This window comes from Girardinichthys multiradiatus, chromosome 2 (assembly GCF_021462225.1).
Source record: "Girardinichthys multiradiatus isolate DD_20200921_A chromosome 2, DD_fGirMul_XY1, whole genome shotgun sequence".
Classification (NCBI taxonomy): Eukaryota; Metazoa; Chordata; class Actinopteri; order Cyprinodontiformes; family Goodeidae; genus Girardinichthys; species Girardinichthys multiradiatus.
In genome coordinates, this window is record NC_061795.1 from 12,548,895 (window position 1) to 12,571,135 (window position 22,241).

The following is a 22,241-nucleotide window of genomic DNA, read 5'->3' on the forward strand; positions in this document are numbered from 1 at the left end:
GTAAAAGAAGATAAAAAGTAAATAGATTAGTTATAAACAGAATCATTTCATTCAGAAAAAGGAAAGTATAGCCTACCTTTATAGCACCTGGTGGTCTGACACAAAAACTATGAATACTTGGCCTCTCGTCACCCTTTTGCAGCATCTGGTAGTGAAAGTTGGAAAATTAGTTTGTATGTCTGCCTACCACAATAAACCTAGTTATGCATAAATAACAATTGTGCCATCTAAACATTATTACTTAAGTTTTCAGTCCAACTTTCCTTTCATTTTCTTATCCATCATTCTATTTTTTTAATTTAATAAAATTGTTTTATTAACTCTGTTGTTTTATTTTCTACGTCACTGCAACGCCCCTCCTTATGCACAGCGCCCTGAGTGCCTTGTTGCTGAAAAGCGCTATATAAATAAACTTGACTTGACCCGACATAAATCGGTAAGTTAACAGCTTTTTGTTTTTCCTGCTGTAAGTCTTAAATGAGTGAAAGTTTTTCCAAGTTTCATCACTACAATTATTTCTTGTAAAGTTGTCGACAAATCATCTTTTGGAGTCAGATAAAATCTGAGTCTAACTGGTCGAACTAAATTCCTAAATTTAATATTGTTTGGAAGCCTGTTGCCTTAAAATTGTCACATTATTATTCTGACAATGTTTTTCCCTTCCAGCTCGTAAAAGAGTTTTCACACAACTGCTGCTGCCAATCCTAGAACACGCTGATGTTATATATGGCCATGCCACAAAAACTAATCTTCATCCCCTCAAACTTTGAAATATTCTGTATTTAAAAACACTTAATCCAATTTAACTCACAATATGGTCTGAGAAATACTGATCAGTTATCTTTTTGTGTTTTACACCAAGAAAACAAGGAAAATGAGACGGTTCGCATTTCAGTTTAAACCTTTGTAATGGAAAATTCTTTTAAAATGCTCTGATATTCCCTTCACCTCTCTCATTTGTTTCTGTGTTGTATCACTCACAGGTGATTTTCCATCTACCCCTCACCTCTGACCTCTGTGTTTTGTTAAGTGTTCTGTTTTTAGAGCAGATGGACTCTAAATTCAAATGCTGGAGAGTTTAATGGTTAAGACCCATCATTTAGGATGATGTCAGGAAGGGCAGTTAGGTCTGTTCCTAGATAACCTTGTCACCTTTGAACTCAAGAAGGGTTTGGGTCATAAAACACAGACTCTTGGAAGTTGAGATAACAGAGTCATGTTCTGGTATAAATACTGTGTGTAAATGTTGATCGGGGCTCTGTTTCACTGACTAACCTCAGTGTCAGGGTCTTCAAACGCTGAATGCCTTTGAATAAAACTTATAAGACAAAGTCCGGATTTTCTCTTGTTATGAGTCAACTTCTACCCACTTTGATAAGAAAATTCCACAACAATTTTAGCGTCACGAACAGGATCTAGCGTGCCAGAGGAGACCGCAGGATGGGACACGGACGCCTGGCCAGCCTGGAGACGTTGTCCTCAGTCCACTTCCATTTTACGGAGGGGAGTCCTCATGTCCGCCTGCGGCTTCTGGCTGATTAGATCCGAACAATTTGTCTTCAAATATATCTGGGTGAGAAGTTGCTCTGTATGATATAATGTATATTATTATTTTTATTACACATTAACCATCATCTCCTAACTAATTAATTAGGATCCAGAGTTGCGAGAGGGAGGACATCAGCTGAGGGCCCGGTTACCCTGCAAAAGGAATTGCAGGGAGGTTCTTATTGGTAACAATAAGATAAAGCAAAACACAGGGTTTTGCGGGTGGTTTTTGGCAATTTTCTACACCTCATAAAGGAGAAAAGCCAGTGGGCAGACGTGCCGCTGAACGGGTAAAAAAAAAAAAATGGTTCCGGAACCTTGAGGCATCAGGGGTGTCTCCTTCTTCAGACTCTGATTTATAAAATAATGAAAGGAAAAAGTGGGGATGATTGTGTTAAATGTGCTTTAATTTGGAAGATAAGTTTGGTTTTTCACAGCGTGGAAGTTTGAGTGTAAATAAGTAAAATAGTTTAAAAAGTTTCAAGTAAAACAGTTGATGGAAAAATAAATAAAAAAACATAAGAAAAGATTAAAAAGCACAGAGTGCATCAATTAAGGGGTTAAAGAGTTAAAACTTTCCTGAAGGAAGTTTTGTTTGTCTTAAATATTGCGATCAGTCGGAAAAGAAGGTAAAATTGAAAAGGGACATTAGAGATGCGAAAAGAAAGTTGTTTTAGAAAGGAGTATAGTTCATGTTGTGGAAGGAAGTGACAGGCAGGGGGACAACTGACTGACTGACTGATAATATGTATTTGTACAAAATCTGAACCTATACTAAACTTTTCTTTTGCCTCTCTCACACACAAATACACACATATATGGGATTTAAGTTCAACATCTGCGTTTTTGAGTCTGGACCTTAGAAACCTGCCCTTCTCCATGGCTATTCCACCAGAGACGCTTCTCCAGCAAGGCCTGAAAGAGAGAGATCTGCCTTCCTGCATGTTGAAAATCGCAGTGTGACTTTCTACAAGGAAAAAAAAAAAAAAAAAAAACTCAGAAGAAGTCTGGACCCACTGAGATGGACAACGATCCATGCTGTTTGCAAGAGCCAGAAGAGTGATACACTGGATTTATATTGAAAGCACATCTTATGCGGACAGAAGAGAAACCGGAGCAAAGTTTCTTCTTTCTCCCTCCTGGAGAAGTTAAAGTGGACAAAGAATGATTGAATGTCGCACCAACAGACCGGGGAAGGGCCTGGTTGTTTTTTGGACTGATAGAGGACTGTGTGCCATGACAGTCTGACTCTGGAGCGATTAAGAAACTGATGGGGGTAACGTACAAACACACACACATTTGCATAAATCTTTTCCTATTTTCTGCAACGAAGAACGCTTATTAACCGCTGCTCATGTTACGCTTGCTTGACGTTGACAGATATAGCGGGTTAAAATATTATTTTAGGGTTAGAAAAGTATCTTTAAAAGGGTGATAACTTAACTCATTTGATACTTTCCAGTTAATTCTTTCAGAGAAACAAGTTCTCTTTCGTCGTGGAATATTCAGGATCAATTATTATAGTTATTAAAAGTTATGAAAATGCAGAGGAAGTTACAACATCTCCAAAACTCAGCAGTAACCAAGTGTTTCTATGTTATTCTCAGGACAGATCTCATGAAGGAGCATTTTTAGAACCAAGCGCATGCGTAAAACCTGATGGGTTTCTCCTTCAGATATTATTTTCTGTTGTCAGAGTTTGTATCCCATAAATCTAATGGGTAGAGACCTCATTAAAACAGGCTTAGTTTTACTGCAGATGGTCTTCATACAGTCTCTGACACAGTACTTCCAGTTTGGTGCAGTTTTTGTCCGCAAGTGTTAACTGACGCTTATGGAAAGTACAAATTCATTGTTTTTCACAGCAGCTGCTGGGAAGAGGTTATATTAGGTTCTTTTTTCTTCCCTCTTCTGATTCATGCAGCGTGTTGATTTATACTGTACCTTATATCAGGTCCTGACAAAAACTATGAAAGGTTTGGTTCTGCAGGTTCTTTTTTCTCCCTTTGGAGAAGGAAAGGACACCTGATCAGTTCTGTGTTGCATAGAAATATTAAAACACTTGTTGTTTTCTAAGATATCACCAGCTAAAAACTTTTAAAACTTTTGAGAGTAATTGGTTTTGTTAAACATATTTCCCTTGGTAAAACAAACCTTTAAAATGAGTATGAAAAAATTGGGTTATTTAGAAAGAATCTGATTGGACAGTGGTACCACACAAAAATTAAACTGCTTCCTAAAAGACTCTGCATGAAAAGGCCTTCAGAACCGTGGAGTTATTTTCCACCACAGTACCAAGTTTTTAAGCATGCTTTTTCTTTATTTTAAAACAGATCTGGTTTTTGTTTTGTTTTTGGCTTTTTAGCATAATGTTGTCTGAAGCTTCTTATGAACTGGGATAGGAGCAAATATGATCTGAGGTAAATTAGGAGCTGTGAACTAATAATTTTAAATCTGATTATTGTCCAAGCAGAAATAATATATTTAGCCAATCCTTCAATCTCTGCAGAAAGTTAACACCATTGTTCAATGCAGTAGTATTCAACTTGTGGTTCCTGGACTCCTGAAGCCTGTAAGCCATAGATTTTGGGTCCATGAAATTATAAGACTTAATTAAAGGTAGGCTGATTACTTATTAAAATAGATCTAAGCCAATGATGAGTTCCAGTCATTTTGGTGACTTTGAAATGCAATAATACTCAAAATTTCTACTCTGGGGAACACAGATTGGGGTTGAAGAGTTTAGTTTTGGAACCAAGGTTAGGACTTGTATAACGGAATAAAGACAAGTAAAATCCTTTATTTTAGGAAAAGAAAAGAAATAAAGGCTCTCTTAACAGTAAGAGGATGGTCGGCTCAAACTCAAGTCTCCTTGTTTGATTTCTTAGGGTTTAAAGATTAAAGGAATACATAGGAGTACAAAGGTACACAAGGTAATTTCAGATTACTAAGAGATAAAATATTGGAACATTTATCAGCATTTGGATTATTAAAGAGGGGTTCTAGTAATAAGTTCTCCCCAACTCTCAAAATTTAAATAGCCAAATTAAAAAAAATGATGTTTGTTCTTTTTGAAACATTATGTGGAAAAAAGTCCAGTTTGGAGACAAGCTTCTTATCTTAATTTATGATTAAGTCAAACACTGCAGTTTTGTTTAGTTTGAGTATAACATAAAAATGTCAATGCTGACTTTTCTAATTTCCCCTCGGGGATCAATAAAGTATCTTTGAATTTGAATTGAATTAAATTAAAAATACTTCTTTGCATTTAACTTGAAATTCTGCAATACAGCTGCGATCAAATTGAGTCAAACAAAAAGAGAATTATAACAATAACTCTCAGGATTGTAGTTATTATTATAGAGTTACATTACAAAGAATTAGCAAAAGGTTTCAGCATCAGTAAATTTGGATTAATTTAAGAGAAAACTGTTGCTGTGCTTCTAAATACTTTGAGATTTTCTGGACTATGTGCACTCATTTTAAAAAGGATCCTGACGATTGTCATAACAAAATTGATCAATTATAGCATTAAAAGATATGGTTGAGAAAACATATTCTGAAAAGAGATTGTTAAAAATTTCTTTGAATTCTTGAAGCTTCAAATTTGGCCATTTGTCTGTCTTTGATGTTTTGTCTTTGTTTTGTTGGAATTAATGTTTGTTTATATGTTGCATGAAACAATAATCCATGTTTAGAATAATGTTTCTAAATCTCAGATTGATTAAAACTTTGAGTTTTCAGGGGAGTTAAGAAGCAGCTTGTTTCTCAGGTAGGTGCATGTTAATAGCTAAGCAGTTTAAGTTACACTAATGTGGGATGGGATGAAGAAACTGTGGGTCTGCCCATAGGCTGTCAATCAGAGGTTAGTTCTGCCTGACTCCGCCCACCTACTAGGTTGGTTCATGCCTTTGTTGTCATGGTAACGCTCAGCACCTCCCTTCCTGAGTTTTAACACTGTTTAAGAGACAATAGAGTCAAAATGCTTGTAGTGATTGTTGCCTTAAAAACATGTTTTTTTTGTATAATAATTAAGGATGTAGCATGACTTTTAGATTTATGTGTTTTATTACTAAAAGGTTAATGAAATAGTTTAAACTAGTTTGAAGAATTAGTTTTGCAAGCAGAATCATTGGTGATTTATTAGATTGAAAGTTTCCCTGGTGCCATTAAGCTAGCTGACAGTTCAAGATATGCAAAAGTAAGGAATATATTTTTGATAAAGAATCAGAGTCATGCCTTTATACTTGGTGGGAATTATTTATTTGATTCAATTTGTAGGGTTTATTCATCCAAATTACATTGGATGTCCATTAATCTAATACTCATCTTTGTACAAGACAAATTAGGATGATGTGTGACTAATTTCTAAGTGAGACATTGATGACGTGAATAACTAAAGTTTGTGTTTAGTTGTTGATGGAACTGAATTGCAGGTAAAAACATCTGGATTTTCTTTATGTTGCTTTCGTTAAATTCATAGTGACAAATAGTTATGTCAGAATTCATTTATTTGGTTCTATGTAATGTGATCTTGGTTACTAGAACATTTTTGTACAAACTTTTTGCTGGATTGTCGCATGGGTTGGACCCTGCGCCAGAAGAGGGGAATGTCAGAATAAAGTAACATGGGGTTCCAAAAGTTTTAGCACTCATGGAAAAAAGGGTAGCTCAGACCTCCAGTGAGGACTTAGTGACAACGCGAGAGAGACGTTGTACTTTGTTTATATAAATGGTGCATAGCTCCCTAAGACCACATTATGAAAACCTGTCTGAAATTATGGTGTTGATTCGTTTGTGAAATTTTATATCTCCACAGATTAGACCATTTTTGAAATTCTTTTTGGGTTTTCTGAAACTATGAAATATTGACCTGTAATCAGACCTTCCTCAAACATCATGTCACATTTTTGATATTCAGAATATTTAGCTGATGGTCATTGCTAGTATATCAGGTGAAGTCAGAAGATCAATTATTTGGATTTTGTTGGATGTTTTGATGGAGTTCATGTAGTTAAGCACTTAGGTTTGAGAATGGGACTTTGAAATTAAAAATTAGCCAAGTGTTGTGAAGGCTCTACCTATTGTTCTCACTTATATGAGATTGAGACAAAGGACACAGGCAAATCTCAGTCCTTTTGAAGTGCTGTGTGGCAGGTCTCCTAATTTGGACATGGGGATATTGCCAAGATAATTTTCTTCCACATCTTTGTGTGAAGATAGGATGTTGTTTTACTGTCAAAACCTGTCCACTGTGTTTTCTCAAGTTTCACAGACGGTGAAGGCTGCATTACCAGAAACAGCCACTTCCACCCTCCAGTCCTTTATTCCTGGCGACTGGATTCTGGTAAGAGAATCTAGGAGAAAACACAGGAAGTCCAGGCGCTGGAATGGCCCATATCAGATCCTACTAGACACCCAGGAAAGCTGCAGGAAAGCTGCAGGAAAGCTGCAGGAAAGCTGCAGGAAAGCTCCAGCTCCTCCAGCTTCATCTGGCTTCCAGGACGCAAGTCATCTTCCAACTGGATCATCCACAGCCTGAAAGGTGTGAGGACAGCGGACCACCACAAGATAAAGAACTGTAAGCTGATCACTGGCGAGTGATTGAAGAGGTGGTTGAAGAACACTGTTCTTACAAGGGCACAATAATCTCTTGGGCAGTGCAACGTTATTTCAGAATCTACTTAAGGCCATCGCATTGCCTGAAAGTTAGAAATCATAAGTTGGACTATGGAAGCCTGACTTCCAGCAGGTTAGAGTTCCTGTTTCTAAATATATTTCTAGAGGAGCTTCCTACGACCGCCCACCTGTACCAGACTGGTGACAGGGCAGCTTGAAGCGCAGAAGCCACTCAGGAGAGGCAGCAGGATTATTAATTTTTTTTTAAGTTGTTTATAATTTGTTTTCTTTGAGAAAAAACTGTTTGCTTTCAGTACCAGAAGAAAGGACATTCCACTTCAAGGTCACGATGCAGTTAAATGGAAGATGGTCTGTTCTGATGCTAATGATTGGTATTTCAAGTATTTTTATAACTCTTGTGTTCATTTGGGAAAAGGTACAGCAAAGACAATGTAGGGCTAATTTGAGGAATTGTGCTAATAATACTCATCAGCGGATTCGAAGAGAGATCCATCACTTTTCTGACTACTATGATCATACTGATAATGTCTGGTGGCAACTGATGCATCAAACCGTGAGGAAGATAAGAAAGGACAGTTGCTATGTTTGTTGTTTGATTCCACATGCTATTAATGATCGACCATTTTTGGTACCAGTTCCTATTGATGCTACTTATGCTCTAGCTACTTTCTTTCCAGATAACCGGTTGGTGGAGGTCATTTTTCCTTGGGTGATGGTTTTGTAGAATTTTCTTTTAGTTTTGTGATTATCTTGTAATCAGAAGAAAGGAGTGTAATGGAAAATTCTTTTAAAATGCTCTGATATTCCCTTCACCTCTCTCATTTGTTTCTGTGTTGTATCACTCACAGGTGATTTTCCATCTACCCCTCACCTCTGACCTCTGTGTTTTGTTAAGTGTTCTGTTTTTAGAGCAGATGGACTCTAAATTCAAATGCTGGAGAGTTTAATGGTTAAGACCCATCATTTAGGATGATGTCAGGAAGGGCAGTTAGGTCTGTTCCTAGATAACCTTGTCACCTTTGAACTCAAGAAGGGTTTGGGTCATAAAACACAGACTCTTGGAAGTTGAGATAACAGAGTCATGTTCTGGTATAAATACTGTGTGTAAATGTTGATCGGGGCTCTGTTTCACTGACTAACCTCAGTGTCAGGGTCTTCAAACGCTGAATGCCTTTGAATAAAACTTATAAGACAAAGTCCGGATTTTCTCTTGTTATGAGTCAACTTCTACCCACTTTGATAAGAAAATTCCACAACACCTTCATCAGCTTGGAATACTTTGCCTCAGTTACTTAGCTGTAATACTTCTATTCATATTTACATTAATGTAAAACATATTTTTCTTGCTTTCAGTAAGAATAAAGGTTAATTTATTCTGGACATAATCATCACAGAGATATGCACAGGAAATCTACATCTGTATGTGTATGTGTCTTATTTTGTGTCTTGATGTTAAGCGTGTGTGCCATGCAGTTGCTATGCTGGTGGTTGTGAGAGCGTGTGTGACTGTGTGTTTGTGAGAGTGTGTGTGACTATGTGTTTGTGAGACTGTGTGTGACTCATTCCGCATCCGTTTAGAAGGCTTAATGAAATTGATGAAGACAGAAATGAAGGACATGTTATGTCCTATAATCTTAGTTTGTCTTACCCAGTTTTATAAACACACCGTACAGTTTCAGTCAGCTATAAATTACTCTTTATATTTATTTCAACTAAAGTTTTTTTTAGTTAACTCAAGTTTTCTCCATTTCAGTCCAGTCCAGTAATTCTGTTAAGGTACATTTCATCTTGTGTTAACTTTGAGACTAATTTGATCATTCTGAACCTGACTGGAAAAAGTTCAAACATCTGATAGAATCCTTTTTTTTTATCATAAAGAACTGCCCTAATATTATTATGGTACTGTTGAGGATCAGACCTGCTTTTGTAGTCTTTAATTATTATTGTTTGTTTTTATTACAGACATTTATTTCACAAAAACAGACTAAATGGACACATTGGCCAAATAAAAGTTGGATTACACTGTTTGTAAAAGAATTGTAAAACATTGAAGACAGGTCTATGAGCTTTCTTCTATTTATCAGTATTTATTAACACAGGTAGAACCGTTGCTATCTTTATATGATTTTGGAAAAATTCTGGAAACCTTTTTGAGATAGAAGTTTGACAATGATCATCAGAACATCAGACCTTTTATTAGCGCTTTTAAGGTCCCTCACAAACGCTCTATAATGAAATCAGTCATTCCCATTCACACACATTCACACACTGACAACTTTTCCCCATGACTGTCATGAGTGTCAGCTTGATGGTTTTTAGGATTTTGTGTGATGACTGATTTGCTGTGTACTTGATTGATGTTTTTATGATTTTATGTTTTCATAATGTAAAGCACTTTGTCAGGTCAGTGTCATGGCTTGCGACATAGGACCCCAGAATGCAGATGTTAGGGTTTTTATGACGTTTTATATTGTTTATCACTTGTGTCTGCTCTAAGTGCTTTCTTCCCCCACGTCATAGACAAAGAGATAAGAGAGAAGGGTGAGTTATGCTATTATCAGCAACATCTAGGGACTGGCACCAATCCTCACTCCTTTCTCTAAAATCAAGACACATAAACCCTAACCTTTCTGACCCCACACACACACACACACACACACACACACACACACACACACACACCTTGAATGCTGCTTGAACTGTGTGTGACCAAGCATGTATAAATAAAGAGGGGGAGTGTTAATACTATGTAGTTTTGCACTGCAGAGTGTGACCTACCCTTGCCACAAGTATAATTGACTCTGTGTTGTTCCTTACCTCTGAGTTGACTAAATAATACCTATCATTAATTTGGTCCTTCGGAGCCAGATATTATAAGAACTAAACTGATTTTATCTTTCTTTGCAGTGACTGGTGGATCTCCGGGAACAGCCTGACATCGAGTTAAGCGCTGCCGTACAGCTGCATTTAGGCCTGGTGGCTGAAAGTCCCGGTGTGTGACATTCGCACCTGGCCGATGGATTATTGTCTTACTCGGCGCCAGGTGACTTTGGAGGTCCGACAGAGTCACCTAGAAGTCAACTCCGAGGTGAGACAGTTTTAAAATACAATACATGAGATAAGAGTAAGTGCTATATAAATGAAAGAAGAAAAGTACTTAAAAGTCGTTTGGTAGTGTGTCGCCGTAAGGACACTGCATTGGAAAGGTTTTATTTCGCCGCAAAGAAATAGTGATAAATTTAGGTAGTTATCTCGCCGTAAAGAAATTAAAAACGACTAGGCGCCGTAAAGTGAACTGGATAATTTGGTTGGTAACATTCCGCCGGAAGGGAATGAAATTAAGTGTTGAATAATAAAGAGAGCTCATAAACTAAGATAGGTCGACCATACATATTGCTGAAGGGACATAAATATGTTAAAATACTAACTGTGTGACTGTGTTTTGTGTGTTTGGAAGACTAAGCATTTTGGAAGAATCTTAGTAGGATTCTGCTGGTCTTGTGTTTTCTTTTGCCCAGAATAGAAAGACGTATTAGTGATTCTTGGAGATAAAGGTCGGGTTTAATCCCAGAAAATTAACACCGCTGCGAATTAGTCGCAGTAGAAGGGCGTGTTAATGTCCTCTCCTTGAATCTCATGCCAGTGAACTTCTATCTGGGACATTTATAGTATTGTGAACTAAAATTAAACATAATGGGGAAGAAAGTAAACTAATTAACTTGGAAGGGGATGTAAAGTTTATGGAGAATTATGTAAAAGGAGCAGGTATGATCTGTCATAGATGGAACAAAAAACATGGTTTCTTGGGTAAACTAAATATTAACAATATCTTAAAATTGCAAAGGGATTTAAAATTTGAAATAATGAATACCAAGAAACCAACTAAAAAGGAAAAGAGAAAGGTCGAGTATAAATTCTCAGACAAATGGCTGGAACAAAGTAAATTAAGAAACATGCAGAGGCAAGATAAGGAGGAGAAGCGACAGGAGAAGCTGACAGCTGCAGTCTTGGTGCGCTCACATGAGGAAACAGTGGTTGCATCCAGACAGCGAGGTGTTCAGCCCCCTGCCGTGCAGACAGCTGCAGGGCAGGCAGCTGGAGCACAGCAAATTGGAGGAGAGATAGAAGGAGCAGTTCCTATAACTCCTATAAGTAAGCAAGAAAAATTAAGTAATCCTTCTAAAACAGAAGAACAGAGCTCTTCTAGTGAGTCCTGGTCTCCTAATTCCTGGTGGGACACAGGAGTGAGAACTAGGAGTCAAAATAAGAAAACTACCCCCAGCATGTACCCAGGCGAAGCCTTAATGGCTCACGAACAGAAATTTCATCCATCTGAAATACATTTAGAGGGAGACACATTTCCTCTAGTTGAGGTAGCAAATCCAAACATAGGTGACGCTAATCACCGACAGCTGCCAACTATTCTAGTATATAGACCATGGACACAGGAAGACAGAACTGCTGTTTTAAAAGGTATCCCATCGATACAAGAAGGCGTGGAAGAATTTCTAGACGCTATTACAGAACTCAGAGGAAGCTTTCATCTTAATGGCGGAGAGATGCTCCAGTGTTTTACCCAGCTGTTTGGTCATCGCTGGTGCAGAGTAGCAGGAGGTTTCACTGGATGCGATGACAATGGTGACATACTAGCACATAATTCACTAGATTTAAGGGACGCCTTACGCTTACTCTTTGAAAGAATTCGCAGAGTCTACTCTCATCGCTTTGAGGATCAAAAGTTATTAAAAGCTTTCTGCTACATCCAATCTTGTAGGGGTGGCGAAGCCAAATGAAGCCACGTGACTTCTTGCCATAAAACACAAACTCTCTACAACTTTCCTCGTAGAGACTATCTGCATCTGGCCTTGAACAATATTCAGTGGTCAAATGGTGACATCACTTTAGCCCCATGCACTAACAACCAAGTCAGTGAAGCTTCCATCTGGAAGGTCCAATTTACTCCAAACTGAATATGTTTGATTTTTGTCAACCCCCAAATGGGTTTAATGGATTAAAGCCTCATACATCATCGGAAAAACTACAAATGTGTTATGCATCATCATTGATCAATGCTGAACATCTTGGCGCAAATAGTTAAGTTCATGCCCTGGCCACGCCCATTAAACATGCGTTAAAAACTCCCAATTCTGATAACTTTTAATCCCCCGTGTCTTAACTGCATATTAACTAAATATGAAGCTGATAGCTCAAAATTCCTAGGAGGAGTTCGATAAAGTTCGAGGTGAGTAACAGTGAAAATCAGCCAAAAATTACCCTTTGATCCAAAATGGCCAATTTGTAGCCCAGTTACTGTGTCCTTCTTCACAGATATTCTTTGTTTCGGTCCCTTCATTCTACACCCTTTACGTTTTCACACACTGAATTTACTGACTTGGCTATTTGGTCAAGTTTCATATCCAAGCTGGAACTAAGCTTAACAAAAGCTCCCTCCCTTATCTTGTCCACCAGGCTGTCTACGTCCTCTCTCTCCGCCATCTTTGGCTTGCTAGCTTCTTGGTTCGACTGAATTCTTTGGTTTTTCGCTCATAGTGTCCGCTTGGTGTCTGGCGTCTTTCCCCAGAGTTTACGCAGTGACATACCTCTTAGCTTCATGTTGTCTCATCTGCATTAATCTGCCTCCAATAAACCAAACAAAGCATTGCTAGCTCAGAAGCTCAGCTTCTGCATTTCTACTCTCTCCACATCACATGACCCGCCATCCCACCCCTGCTGGAATGTTTTTGAATTGTCACCTCTCCTAAATCGTTTGATGTAGAGACATGAACCTTGTGCCAATTTATCTTATCTAAGATTTTTTTGAATACCTATTACTTCTTTGTCATAAATTTGGTTTGTTTTAGACTGCTTCACATTAAAAACTTCGAAAATTATTGACTTTTTTTATATCGTCACACCTAGACGGATAATTGTAGACACACGAAAATCTCCAGGATTGCTCAACAAGGCCTGGTGCAAAATTTTTTTTAATAACCCATAGCATTGTATCATTAAGTAGTTTCAAATTAAAAACTTTACTATATATATATATGGCGGGACTTCCGGTGGCGTAACCGGATATCGTCATTAACCTAATGTTGTCATTAACCGGATGTTGTCATTACAAGGAAGCGAATATTTCTAACTGTATGTTTTTAGATGTTTTTACATCTAAAAACAAAACATGTAGTTTATCCACTTTAAAGGTCACTCAGGTTAATGCAGGCACATCACACAAAATTCTGATAAAATTAAAGGTCACTCAGGTTAATGCAGGCACGTCACAAAAAATTCTGATAAAAAGAGAGAACCTGACAGAATTGTAAATTTATTTTGTTTTAACGCAGGGGTTATTTAGATGGATGTTTTTACATCTAAAAAAAACAAGAAAGACAAAAAAGTAGATACAGTCCCTTTCTTCCTTTGCTCAAATGGTTGAGTAATCTAACCTGCACCAGCAACTTGTAGAGATGATCTAAAAACAGAGAAACAAATGAACTGAAAGAAATAGTTAAAAAGTAAGCCAAACATGGAATTATCTAAAATTTTATGAGTGCTCAGTATGCTGTTTCCAAATTAGAAATGGATTCTATAGCTGAAAGACTTTGTTTGGAATCATGAGAGACTCCATTTGGTAAAATGGATGATAATTTTAGTTACCTTAAGCTTTTCTTTTTTCATCTTAGAGCAATAGTTATTGAGGATTTAGAGAAAACAGTTTTCTCCTCATCCCACGTGGGAACCAGAGGTTGTAAACTGTATGTGTGGTCTATGTAAAACGTCACAAGAAACTGAAAAAATAAAAAAATAAAGGTTATAAAGTCTTCAGACATGTCACTGTTTATTGAATTAAGGCAGACATTTGCAACTGTTTCTTGTGTATTGTCTCAGACAAAGTCTTCACACTGACTGTAGTCAAAGTAATTAAGACGACCGTGCTCCTTCCTGGCCCAGAGTGTCGAGCATTGTCTCAGTCAATACACATCCACTGTTTATTGAATAGGTGATCAGACCTCAGACATCCGCAGATGTTTCTTGTGTATTGTCTCAGACAAAGTCTTCACACCGACTGTAGTCAAAGTAATTAAGAGGACTGTGCTCCTTCCTGGCCCAAAGTCTCGAGCATTGCCTCTGACAATTCACTTCCCCTGTTTATTGAATTAACGCGTATGCACTGTTGCTGAGGTGTCTCAGGGGGGTGTAACCAAGGGGCGTAACCATGCATGCTGATCGGTTGTCGTCATTAGGGGGCAAATCTAGAATCAACGAATTAAAAAAACAGAGGGGCGTTCTTCATTGTTTGTTTTAAATACTAGCAGAAAATGCAGCAATTTACCTGCAGCATTCGCTGGATAAGAACACTCGTTGAACAATGGTTAGAGTTAAGAAAGTTTTTCATCAAACCGGGGAGAAAAGCAAGGTGTGCCGAGATGATGAGCAACCATCTACATCGTCTATATCCTCATCTGAGATACCTATTTGAAAACCTAACGTAACATACTCTGCAGATGATGATCCAACTTCACCAACAACAATGGATGAAAAACAGGCCTCAGGTCAGCTAAGACGTACGTCTCTTCTGTGTGAAACCCCAGTAACCGTCTACAGGCATACGCGCCATGAATTGGATGCCCCGAAGAAATCAACATATTACCTATGCAAGGTACAAAGGCCTCCGTTCGACACTCTGCAGGAATAATGGTATTTGGAACCATATGGCCTGAGTGGTAGCTCGGGGTATATTTTCATGTACGAAATAGGAGAGCTCTGCCTGTATCAATTGGATCAACACGAGGTATTTAATGGATCATTGGCTCTGTGTACCCTCACCCACAACGACTGGGCTGTGTTATGGCTGGCAATCCCACACCTTAACGATAACCCCGAATCAGTCTCAGTGTACGAGAGGGAGGATAAAGATGAAAGCTCTCCTCAACCAGCAAAAAGGATGAGAATGTGTCCTCATCCTTCTGATGTTGAAATAGCTGCGAGAGAACCTCTCTTTAGTGCAGTGTGGGGGTCAGAAACCACAGCAAATGGCCGCTGGTCTTTTCAGGCAAGCAAACGCAAGAACAACCAGACGACCCCCTCAGATCTGTTTGTGTTGGAAGCATTCAATCAGATCTGCGGTGTATTCAAGACTGGGCTGGCTCTACTGTATGATGCTTGGGTTGAGAAGATGAATGAAATTGGACAGCGTCTTTCCAACCTTTTCCAAAACTCGCGTTGCTGGATTGATGTTATGTCAGTGAAAAGAATGCTGACGTTCCCTGTTGTGGATCTAAGGCCCACCCTCCTTTGAAGACCCACCCTCTTTTGAGGACCCACCCCCCTTCTTGAGGACCCTCCCACCTTCCTGGGCTATATATCAGGGTCTAACTGCGAGCTAACAGACTCTTCTTCTTCACAACGGCGGGCGGCAGACCTTGAGAATGTATGGAGCGTACGGGAAAACACCATACTGGGACCTCTACAACCAGCAAGAAGAGACCGTCTTCTCTCCTGATCATGATGAAAGCTTCAACACCGGGCCACATAATCCACCTTCTCCAGACCTCTACTCACCAGCTACCTCATCGTCGCAGCTCTTTGAGTCCCTATTCAGTCCAGGCACACCTACAGGATACAACCTCAGATCGTATCATCCGCCTTCTCCCTACCTTTATTCACCGCTATGCGTGGCTGAGTCTGTACACACAGATATCGAACCTGAAGACAAGAGGGTGGTCGTGGAGGACGAGGCAACCATCAGCTACTCACCCTCCCCACAAACTCCAGACCCGATACCTGCCCCTCAGCCTTCACCAGAGGAGGAGGAGAGTAATAAGGGTGATGAAATTGACGGCTGGACCTCAACCGCTCTCATCAATACGGTGAAAACAGCGATACTTCATTTATTCAACATAACCTGTTTGAACTATGTCAAAGAAACCTGTTACGGGTGCATAACGAACCACCCGAGCCAACGACAGCATCAGTGCCTGGAGATATTGGAGGAGGAGTATTACCAAATCAACTTTCAACGCATCGTGCAACGACTCATAAACCCCAAGCTCCTTCCTGCTATTCAGAAACTTCTGACACTTCGACGCATACAAGCAGATGACTTCAGAGTGAAAACGATTGCAGAGACGGTTTTATATGAACTGAAATCGGTACAAGACTTCCATGGTTCAATCACTGATATGTACGATAAGATGAGCGGTAATGACTGTCTCAAGCAGTTTAACTCTGTTTCAGAGTGCTATGATCCAATCTCAGATGTTTGATGACTTGTTTTGTCTTTTCTGTATTCTCTCTCGGCTTTCTACTGGTATACATATATAACAGTTTTGTTTTTTAAAGATTGCAATGTTTGAATTGATCTTTATTATTTGAATGTGTTTTTTTTTTCTGTTTCTCTATTAAATACAGGTAAAAAATAAAAAAGAAGTATAAATATACCCTCAGGTGTTTTTTTTTCATTATTTAACAAGTAGTCATCGGAGTGAGCATAAGACTGGGATGTCTGAAAGAAGGATCATGAAAAATGTATATTACAACCCATCAAATCTGGGAAGTTTAGGGGTTATAGAAAGGTTGAGGAGGGTTTTGCAAAATGAAATGGGGAAGAAGGTAGCGGTTGAAAAAGTTAAAGATTTTTTATCGGGAGAAGATACCTATACTCTACATAAACCTGCAAGAATAAAGTTCCAGAGAAACAGAGTTTTTGTCACCACACCATTGAGACAGGTCCAAGCCGATCTCTGTGACATGCAAGCTCTGGCCAAGGAAAATGACGGTTACAATTATTTATTAACAGTCATTGACATCTTTTCAAAGAGGGCGTATGTACGTGTTTTGAAGAGGAAAACTGCTGCAGAGGTGCTAAAGGCTTTTGAATCAGTTTTTAAAGAAAGTCAGGTCCCAAAAAAACTTCAGACTGTTGCAGGTAAAGAATCTTTTAACAAGAAATTTAAACTTCTAATGGAGAAACACGGTATTGAACATTTTGCCACAGCAAGTGAAGCAAAAGCCTCTGTGGTTGAGAGGTTTAACCGTACGTTAAAAACAAGGATGTGGAGATATTTTACTGCTAACAACACCCGGCGGTAAAAATGCCTTTCAAGTGTTTCAGAATCTGTACGATGTTACCTCCAACAGATATTGCAGGGCCACAGTGAAAATGTTTAAACAGGGGGATCTTGTCAGAATATCCAAGGTACATGGAGTGTTTGACCAAATATACAGAGTTTTACGGATGAAGTATTTACAGTGTATGAGCGGATACCCCGATCTCCTCCTGTATACAAACTCAAAGATTTGGATGGAGAACCTATTGAGGGTTCTTTTCACGCTGAGGAACTTTAAAAAGTAAAAATATTTAAGGACAAGATATATCAAGTGGAGAAAATATTAAATCGACGCACCGTTAAGGGTGTCAAACAGGTTTTGGTACGCTGGAAAAATTGGCCTGAGAAATTCAACAGTTGGCTCAGGTTTGATGAACTACAAAACGTATAAAATAGGTTTGTGCTAAAACCTTACGATTCATACAGCATCATGGACAGCAAGGCAGAGGATGGCAGTTTTTACGTTACCCTTCCCTCTAACGCTAGCAAGGAAGTGTTTAAAAATAATACCAGTTCAAGTTTCCGTGTATATTTAGCTCAACATATTGATTTAGAAGGACAATGGTTGGTTGCATTAGCAGAGATTTCATATCCCCATACATGGTATAATTTACCGAATAATGTAGCCTACTTTGAATGGAGGAATTTTGGTGATGTGGAGATCCATACGCAAAGGATCAGAGGTGGCAACTATAACAACGTTATTCAACTCGAGACAGAGATGGAAATGTTTTTCAAAAAAATGAACTCGGGTATCTGCATTAAATTCAGCAAAGTTCAAAAGAGATTTGCATTTCAAGCAAGCGGTCAGTATGAAATACGTTTCTTCAGTACTCTAGCTTATATGCTGGGTGTGAAACCAGGGGAATGGATTAATGTAGCTGAACCAACACTGGCTCCTTTTCCGGCGGATTTAAAGGCTGATTTCTATCACCTATACTGCTACAGCGACGTGGTCAGTCCGCAAATAGTAGGCAACGCTTTTGCACCTTTACTGAGGACCATCGAACTACAAGGCAAATTTAGTGATATGGTTACTCTGACGTTTAACCCCGCCCACTACCTTCCAGTTTCCAGAAGACATATTGAAAATATCCATATAGAAATTAAATCGGACCAAAATGTTCTTGTAAATTTTGTCTAGGGAAAGACCATCGTAAGACTACACTTCAAACCGGTGATATCACAACGTAGCCTGAGATAAATTTTATTTGTATAAACAGAGATATATATAACCTCTAAGACTGACTGGTTATTATTCATATTCCCCTGGTGCTTCAACACTGCACCAAGCAAGCAAGAGAGAACATGGCACAGCTAAGTCGTGATCCAAATCGCTTTGTAAATTACAATGTAAGTCAATCAGGCGGTAATCTGCCAGGGTTTTAAGGGGCCCCGGTCATGTACGGACGCGGAATTGGATTATTATTTTCAAAATTATTCCACTTCGTATCCCCTCTGGTTAAAAAAGAATTTGCTATTGCAAAACCCCATCTTAAAACGGCTGCATCAAATATCGCTTCGGATGTCATAGGTAATGCCATGAGTAAAATGAGTGGTTCTACACACACCAACGGTCAAGAAGGTTCAGGAATTATGGTTTTATCCAAAAGACCCAGAACAAGACCCCCTGGTAATCGTTTAAGGACGGTTAAAAAACAACGACAAACACGAAAAAGGAGATCAGTTGGAGCTGACAAACGAAGAGGAAGGAAGTCTTCTGCAAGTTTTGATATATTTAAATAATGGCTCTTTTACATAACAAATCATCAGAGTGCATGCTGGCAGAGTTGGACTTATTTTCTGCCCCGATGACGCAGCTATCGATTGAAGATAAAATTTACACCAAGATCCAGCCTTTATCAGCAATCACCGATGGAGGCCCGATCAAGTTTTTCATTCTGGGAGATGGAGAAAAGTATCTGGATTTCAACGATACGCTGTTGCATCTCAGAGTGAAAATTACTAACGAGGATGGAACAAACCTGCTGAATGATGCACCTGTAGGGCTCATCAACTACCCGTTAAACACCATCTTCAGTCAGTGTGATGTCACTCTCGGAGATCGACTGATTTCACAATCCAGCGCTACACATCCATATAGAGCCATGATTGAGACATTGTTAAACTTTTCTGAGGATTCTTTAAAAAGCCAGTTTAGTTCTGGTCTTTTTTTCAAAGACACTGCAGGGGCTCTGAACTCTATTGTTACAACTAACGGCCCTAACCAAGGTCTTAACAGCAGAGCAGGCTTTACGGCAAATTCCAGGGAGGTACATCTTCTAGGACCCTTGCATGCCAACATATTTTTCTGCGAGAGACTTCTTTTAAACTCTGTTGACCTCAAAATTAAACTTACAAGAGCCAACGATTCTTTTTGTCTCATGGCCGCAAGAGACTCCACTTTCAAACTCAGGATATTAGGAGCATCTCTTTTCATCAAAAAAGTTACCGTCTCTCCAGCTGTATGACTGGGTCACACTACAGCTTTAATGAAAGCAAATGCTCTCTATCCACTTTCACGTGTGAATGTAAAAACATATTCCATCCCTGAAAATTCAAGGGTATGCAACCAAGAGAATCTTTTCTTAGGTGTCTTTCCCAAGTATGTGGGGATTGCTTTACTGGATCATGACGCTTTTACAGGAACACGCGATCTCAATCCGTTTGACTTTAATCATTTTGATATGGAATATTTAGCCTTATGCAAGGATGGTAGACAAATTACTGCTAAGGCCTTCCAACCCAATTTTAACCAAGGCAATTCAGTGATAGAGTATTACAACTTGTTTATGGCTACAGGAGGACATCTAAAAGATCTTACGCTGAGTATAACACGTCAAGAATTTAATCAAGGATACTCTCTATTCCCATTTAATCTTAACCCAGGCGAGGACACAGATGCTCTATCTCTACTTTCCAGTGGGAATTTAAGATTGGAGATGCGATTTAGGCAACCATTGCCTCATACAACCACGCTGATCATCTACGCTTGTTATGACTCTATTTTAGAGATTGATTCAAAAAGGCATGTGCTGGTGGATTATTATTAATCTAATCAGACATGAATAATCATGAAATTGAGGACCTACTGCATCATCTGCTGGGAGATTTGTTTTACAGAGTATGGGCGTGTGACCAGCTGCCGCTGCTCGCTGACACATTCACAGGACTACTATACTTTATAGTGAACACACATCCTTCACACATGCCGGGAGAACACTGGTTGGCTCTGACTGTGGAAGAGAATGGCGAAGCCAGCTTTTTTGACTCTTATGGGTTCCCTCCGAATTTTGATTTCTACCCGTCAAGCATCGTAACATTTTTAAAAGACAGATCATCAAAAATATTGTATCACAATAACCAGCTTCAAAACACTCTGTCCACAGAGTGCGGTCACCATTGTATTTATTATCTCTGTCATCGAGCATGCGGTCTATCACTGCAGCAAGTGTTGTCAAATATACCGGAGATGTGTTTAAGAATGATTTAATGGTATCTAACTTTGTAAAAAAATACCAGAAATGTGTCATTTATCAGAGTTCAGCATTTGTCACTCACAGTGCATGCTCCTTGGAGATGTTTCAGGATTGTTATGGAATTTAAACTGTCTTTTCTTTTTTCCTGATTTTAATTTCTGCTTAAATTCTAATTAAAATGTATATCAGTGTGTGTGTGTGAAGTAGAGCATGTTGCTAGACATGAAAATATAATCAATAAAGATTTTATTGAATGAAAGAAATAGCTCATTTTCTCATAATGGTTTATGATGAAAATGTGATCCATCGGGGAGGTAGTATTGTTTTATGAAGAGACTTTTTTGGCTTCGTAGTAGTATTTTTAGGGTATTCCTGCTCGGATCTCGACCAATGGGGAGAAAGAGTTATCTGCTTTTGTCTTCTCTGCTTAATGCGAGGGAATGCTTCAACACTTCCAATAAATGATGCCTCTGGTTTGAGCCGTCTATACTCATCACGAGCATAAGGGTTATTGACTGAAGATATGGGGATGTTTACCTCTGACAAAGTATGCAGAAAGTCTGACCATCCTTGGGGTAGCGGTCCTCCAGATTTTTTAAACGGTAGCATGAGATTTTTCAACAAGTCAATCATATGGGACGCCTTTACAACATTTCCTTTAAATACAAATTCTCCTCGCGAAGTCCAACCCCCACTTCTTTTGGATAATTTCTTCAAAATGTACTCAGCATTTTTACGGTTATGCTTTGGCAGGCTTTTCAGTACATCCATAACAATCTGATCCGAAGCAACCTGGTCATGCCCCGGGACCTGTTTTTCTTCATGCTGCTCATGGTTTGGAGTCTCGCTCGATGTGTCACGCTGAAGCGTCAAACTCACCCGTGGTTTTTCTTTCACACCCTGCTTGAGTAGAGTCAGATACCTCTGCAAAAGTGCATCATATTTTTTTATTTTTTCATAAGAAGTCAAACCGGGCTCGTTTATTATCGCTCTCATTTCAGCATCCAAATTCTCCTCCGCTGTCTGTCTGATGGATGTTTCTGACTGGGTCAGACGCCTGAACTGATGAGGGGAAATGAGAAACATCTTCTGCGATGTTCTGAAAGACATTATCTCCTGATGATTCCACCCACTAGATCACAGATCAAGGGAGCAAGAGTCGTTAAGATGGGGAGAATAAAACCACCTCCCTGGTTTTTGAGAGCCAGCTGTTTACGTTTGATACCAGTTTTTTTATCAGCCAACAACCTGATGATTTTTCTTTGCTTCTTCAATTTCCGGTGTTGAGAGGGTGATAGTTTAATGTTACCTTTTAAAATATTCAGAGCAATCTCACACAGAGCCTGAAGAAAGTCGGGAGAGCAGTGTGCGAGAATATCTTTACATTGCTGAGGAGTAGCTTGGTACAGAGCTCTGAATAATGGGACATTCCTTTTCATACGTGCAGACATGATGACTTACTTTG